A 6,717-nucleotide genomic window follows, 5' to 3' on the forward strand; every position below is an offset into this window, starting at 1 on the left:
CTTTCACCTTAAAAATAAACTTGTGGCACCTTATAACTATGAACGATTATGTTGTTTATTATCTATAATGAGAAAATAAAGTACAGATTCCGACCTATTTAGGCAGCCTATCTCTGTTGGGAATGACACAGTAAAGGCAGGGAACTGTGCAGCCTGGAAAAACCCTGGTCAGGAGGGAGAGAGACATGCTGGTGCCCACCCAAGAGAGCTGACGGCTGGCAGCCGGAAGTCTGAGATGGTTGCCCTTGTTGGACTATAGCAGGTGAACACAGGTGCAATTGCTCTTACCTGTGATATTGTCAAAAAAGGAGCAATTTTTTTGTATATTCTGCTTGAAGATACCATAAACAAGTTTAGGTATCTGTATTTATAAGCCAGCCACACTTTAATGTCTGTTAAAAATGCACTACTGATTCTTGCCTGCATATTTATACCTGCCTCTGGAAATTTCCATTACATGCATCTGACGAAGTGGGTATTCACCCATGAAAGCTTATGCTCCAATACATCTGTTAGTCTGTAAGGTGCCACAAGGCTCTTTGTTGCTTTTTACAGATCCAGACTCTCACGGCTACCCCTCTGATACTTTACAGCATTCATGATACTCTTGGACAAACCCTTCCTTTGATGTTTAGCCATGTCATTCAATGCTCTCTGCCTGCTCTTACCACTACTTTGAGTAAAAAAACATAGTGACTCAGAATGTAAAGGTGGAGAAGGAAGAACAAACATGTTTATTCTAACTAAGAATTGAAAGTGAGAAGGTGGAAGACTGAGCAATGTAATTAGATTAAACTCAAGACACTCCATCGAACACCCACTGATCAGAGCCACAAAACTGAAGCAGCTCTCTCATGCTGGATTTTCAAAATTTTCAAAGAAAACCTTTATTTCAGGACGTCTGTACTAACCAGAAAATTTCCGTCTCAGCCAGGGCTTGGTTGAAAGGTCTGCACTCAAATCACAGATTTACCTTCACCAAAATACCATGCTAGTGATCAGTCTCTAAAGGTGCTATTAATTAATACAGAACTACTGTATTGAGGTATTTCCTCTTGAGCCTAAATTCCAAAGATAATTGTCTGAAGTATCTTAATTATAAAGATATATCTGAAACTTATAATTCTCCAGTCATCACTTCTCATTCTGGTGCACTGGTGATAAAGGCAGCATACAATTGTCTTTAATCATATCCTTAAATTAGCTCAATGTAAACCAAATTCAATCATCTGATTATACACAGTATTGCAAATTTTGTACATGCAGTTACTTGTGTGCAACTTTATCTGCATATCTTCCAGGAATAACTTGTAATAGCAACCTTTATTTCAAACAGTGAGCCAGTTTTCTTTTGTGTTTTATTGTAGAAAATGGTCAGGTACAATCCATTTTGTCTTTATTCCTGTTGTGGGAAATCTGTTATAACTCCAGTGCAAATTACTTTGGAAACTATCTTGAAAATCTATACAGCCAATCCCTTTATACCGTTTTTAAAATAATGAAACTGGTTGAGTCTATATAGCCCAATTGTTGTAAATGTAGTGTCCTAATTTTCTAGGATCTGTATAATGCTCTCCTCTCCCACATGCACATGCAACTGAGACCTTCGTTGTTATCCTTGTGTAAACCTCCTACCAATGTGACATTTAGTTCTCATTTTCATATTACAATATGATTAGATTATATTAGATTTTTCATAATGGGCCATTAATTTAATGAGAGATAAGTCTGTATATTCCATTTGAAGATTAGTGCCGCATTTCGTACACATCTGCTATTCAAGCTGGCAAATGGATAGTCCTACTGATGGCCATTTAAGGAATTAAAAAATAAAATACCAAACAACAACAACAACAACAACAAACACCTCTAAAAGCACTACATGGATTATTTAACAAGTGGAAATTTTTCCCGCTTTTAGAACCAGGTAGTGCCTAACTCAAAGTTACCAACTCTCACACCCTGTGCATCTTTGCCTTTTGCTCAGGTGAGGTGGAATGACAGGCGCTGAGAGTCCAGTTCTCTCTCTCCCCTACCCATGCAGGTTAGTGAGGAGCAGGCTCAAGTGAGCAGAGCCTTGGCTAGCCATTATATCTGGCCAGAAGAATGGGAAGGGAATGACCTGCACCTGGTAAGGGAGTGACCCAGATTCCTTCCCCATGGAGCAAGTGGGAGCAATTAATTCCAGGAGTGGTACAGCTATGCACCACTTCATAATCAAAGCTCCATTTAGCCCTTAGCACTTGTTTGTAATTCTTACAGACCCATAATAGCTGAGCCTTTGGTGATAGCCGTCAATGCACACAAAGTTTGAGCACCGGCTTCAAGAAAGTAAGTACCATATCTGCCAATAGGGTGACCAGACAGCAACTGTGAAAAATCGGGACATGGAGTGGGGGGTAATAGGCACCTATAAAAGGCAGAGCCCCAAATATCAGGACTGTCCCTATTAATTTGGGACATCAGGTCACCCTATCTGCCAATAACTTTAATTAATATACAGAATACAAATTAAGTTCTGAGGCAACATTTAAGTTGCTACCTAATAACATCTTTACTGATCACATTGTATTAATCAGAAGTCCCTCCCTCATCTTTGTTAAAAGATTGTACGCATCATCTAAAAAGTATATCCTGAAGCTTCAGCTACCCCATTGTGATGTTGGGAAAACCTCTAATATCAAATGGGTTTGTTCAACTCTTTTAAAAATCTGTTAGCAACAGGTTACATTTTTATTTTTGGGTCCAATTTCTTTAGCACTTCCTCCCATTACCCAATTATGGTTTGTGTGGCCAGTACAAAGCTTATAACCTTTCCCACTGGCAAGGAACACGAGGCAGGCTGATCTCCTTTTGCTTCTGATCATTCAAGCTATTAAACCCCTCACTTTTTTCTGTCAAGATATACTCTTGGGTAGTGATGTCACTGTACCTAGCCATGAAATTTATCTTCACACAGTGTGCAAATTATTTATTCCAGTTTACGAAGAATCTATCCATCATTCACATCTCTTCATGTTGTTTAGCGTTTTTTTCCTCCACGATATGACAATATATTTTGAAAGGTTTGGGGTTGGGCTCTTAAAAACTTAATGGAGCAAGTCCCTTCCCTAATCCACAGATGTGAAAAATGCTGAGTATAGTATAAATGATGCAGTTCTGCTGCCATGAGAGATGAAAGAAACAGGATGGAGGGAACCTACCATTCTGCTAGGCCACAGTCCCTGAACATTTTTTCCCTATGGGAGCTCCCATCTTTCCGGCATGCTAGAAGGGTTTGTAGGGAGGCTTGGGCAAAGTCAGTGGATCTGTGACTACATGGGTTGTACACCTCCCCCAAAAAAGAGGACTGTAGCGGAGCCTTAAAGATGCAACAGCAACTCAACTGCCAAGCCACAGCCCAAGGAGAAGGATCCAGCCTTCCCAACAATTAATTATAGCTATTAACTATAACCCCAAACATCTCCTGACGTGCATAATAGTTTAAATAACAGCCCTCTTTCAGAGAAAGAAAAAGGATTTACTATTGTTCTTGACTGGACAGGGTTAGAATCCATGAACTTAAGGTATTACAGACAGATCGTTAGTTACATCTTTCCCTCCTGCTGCCTCGTCCCTGGGACATCCTGCTGCCAGATAGTTTATTGTTTTTCTTCTGCTCTTGAGGGCTTAATTTTCCTCCCCAGGAGGAAGGCAGCTCAACCAACCAAGACCACTCCAGCACGTGGCCAGAAGGCAACAATCAGGTGTCCACCATGCACCCTGCCATTCTGTCTTCTTTATTGCTGTGTCTGGGCTGCTGTAGCAGGGCCTGGACACCAACACCATTAAGCATGGTGACGGGTGAATGAAAATTCATTAAATGAGGATGGAGAAAATGAATATTTCAATAAAATGAAACATGTATTCCTGACCTAGGTTTTGGCAGATCATCCTGTGGGAATTTTTCATCTCTGTGAGCTTATTTATCCTAGCAAGAATGAATTCAAGAAACATTTCCTTGTAGGCTGGAGCAAGGGGTTTTGATTTATCCTACATTTAAAGGAATTAATCAAAGACCGTGCACCCAAAAGCTGGGCACAGCTCCCATGATGAGTTCTCTGGGTGACCTTCCGTTATGAAATTCCTTATTGTAATGGCACAGTAGTGATGCTGTTGAGGATGCACTTTCGCTAGAAACCCTTATTCATAGCCCCCAAACAGGTAGATCCCAGCCATTGTCAATACCCATAGAAACCTGGCCAAAAGCTGCTTTTTCCTGCCTCCTTTTAACCACTGTTCATCTCCCAGATTTGGGAGGACATGGCATCAACTCTGTGGCTCCTCCAAAAGTGCAGTCAGCTGTACTAGTTATTGCCCCTTCAGTGTGTGTGTGTGTGTGTGTGTATGTGTGTGCATGTGCATGCTCTTGAGCTCTAACCGTACTGAAATGTCCTTTGTTTGGCCAAATACTGGGATCATTTGACCTTATGTATTGCCTAACATCATAAACTATTAATCATTGGTGTGTACAAAACAACTATATTTCTAGCTGAATTCATGAAACGTCTAAGAGCAGTTATAAAATGCCTTCTTTGGGAAAGAAATGCTGTAGACAAGGGGGAAATGTCCTTTCAAAGTTTCTTGAAAACTTGGGACAGTTATTTGAAACGTTTGGTGTTGGTTTGGCTTTAGCTGCTATTGACAACACAGATAAGTTAGGCAGATTGTTTCATTTTAAGGAATATAACCTCAGGACACTGCTGCTGAGAATGTGTTGGCTGGGTTTTTGAAGTCCAACAGAATTTTCTTTCAGCTGTGCCATGTACCAGGGCATTGCTAGTAGCAATACAGAGTGTTCCTGGCATTCTAAGGGACTGCCAAGGAAAACTATTGGTGTTCCGCACAGCAAATTCTCTATATTGTCACTGTACTGGCATTTGTCATACCATTAGAGTTCTTAGAACTGGAACATGAATGCTAAGTTTGATATTGCTGTTTTTACATAGGTCAAAATCCCATTTGGGTCCTTAAGGACAAATCCCAGTTCACTGCAAGCAGTGAGAGGAATTTGTTCTTAGACTAGAAAAATCTCCCCTCCCTTCTGTGTATATACACTAATGTGTTACTTTAAAGTTTAGGGGAATTGTTTTCCTTTCTTGTTCAAGCCATGGCTATGTTCTATGTAACTATTTAGCCATAATGGGGAAAATCCTGGCTTCCTTGAATTCAATGGGTTTTTTTCCATTTTAACAAGGAGAAAGTTAAGGGTGACTTGATCATAGTCTGTAAGTACCTACATTTGTAAACAAATATTTGATAATGGGCTCTTCAATCTAGCACAGCAAGGTATCACAAGATTCAATGGCTGGAAGTTGAAGCAAGACAAATTTAGACTAGAAATAAGGCATAATTTTTGAACAATGAGGGTAATTAACCACTAGAACAATTTTCCAAAGCTTGTGGTGGATTTGGCATCACCGGCAGTTTTTATATCAAAACTGGATTTTTTTAAAAGATCTGTGCTAGTTCAGAAGGAATTTTTAGGGGAAGTTTTATGGTCTGTGTTATGCAAGAGGTTAGACTAGATTATCACAGTGGACCTTTCTGGCCTTGGACTATATGAATCAAGAAAAACCTTATAGTGATCTGCAGTACAGTTGGATGTTCCTTAAACTTGTATTAGTACAGTTATGTCTAAAATATAAAAAGAAAAAGTAAGCACCAAAAGAGGAGGAAAGTGAACAGAATTGAAAACAGCAGTAAGGGGCCAGTGGAAAACAGATAAAGAAAAAAGGGCTAAATATAACAAGGGGCCAAATGCAAAGACAAACATGAGCAAAAGGGAAGAGAAGGGAGGAAAAGCTGGGCCAAAAAAGAGATTTGTGAGAGGATCTGATAACAGAAATCAGATACTGTACAGTGTACAGAAATTTTGAATAATTTGCTGTTATCTACATAAAAGGAGCCAGAAAGCTGCAAATATTAAACAATATGTTGCAACATTCCAGTGGTAGTTGCTATGAGGCATAAACAGTAGACCATTGTAATTGATAAACATCTCACATCTGTTTTGCTTTAACAACTGTAAAACTATTCTTACTGTAGGTATTTATTAGTTATATATGTCTGTTTATCCAAGACAGGAAAACTTTTATTATAATCAATAGTAAACTTAGAAACGTCCTTATTATTGTGCCATGTCAATGAAGACTCATTCTGGCTGGTGTCTCTGGTAGAAGGCACTGGCCAGATGCCCTTTCGATGGAAAAAAAGATACAGATCCTTTCCTTTTCCCTTTCATGGGTATTTCCTGAACAGCTGAAGCTTTTCTACTTTCATCATAGCTGTAGGCATTCATAATCCCTCTCCTTCTGTATTTTATTTTCTGCTTAAGTATCTTGAAGGATAACATGCTAGGAAAATGACAGAAAAGGAGATTCTATTTCTTATTGGTCTTTTTATTTATTTTTTTCCATCTTCATTTATGAATTGTTTAACATTTTGAAAATATTTATTTACTAACGAAGCATTTAAGATATAGCTTATGGTCATGATTTTCAAAAGGGACCAGTGATTTGGTGGGTGCCTCAATATTTAGAAGCCCTGCTCTTGAGACACTTTAAAGAGGCTGGATATTCAGGGGCTGAGCAGGCCCTTAAAAATCAGAAGTCACTCAGATCTGTCTGGGGCTGGCTCTAGGTTTTTTTGCCGCCCCAAAGCAAAAAAAAAAAAAAA

The sequence above is a fragment of the Chelonoidis abingdonii genome, chromosome 3, assembly GCF_003597395.2.
Source record: "Chelonoidis abingdonii isolate Lonesome George chromosome 3, CheloAbing_2.0, whole genome shotgun sequence".
Lineage (NCBI taxonomy): Eukaryota > Metazoa > Chordata > Testudines > Testudinidae > Chelonoidis > Chelonoidis abingdonii.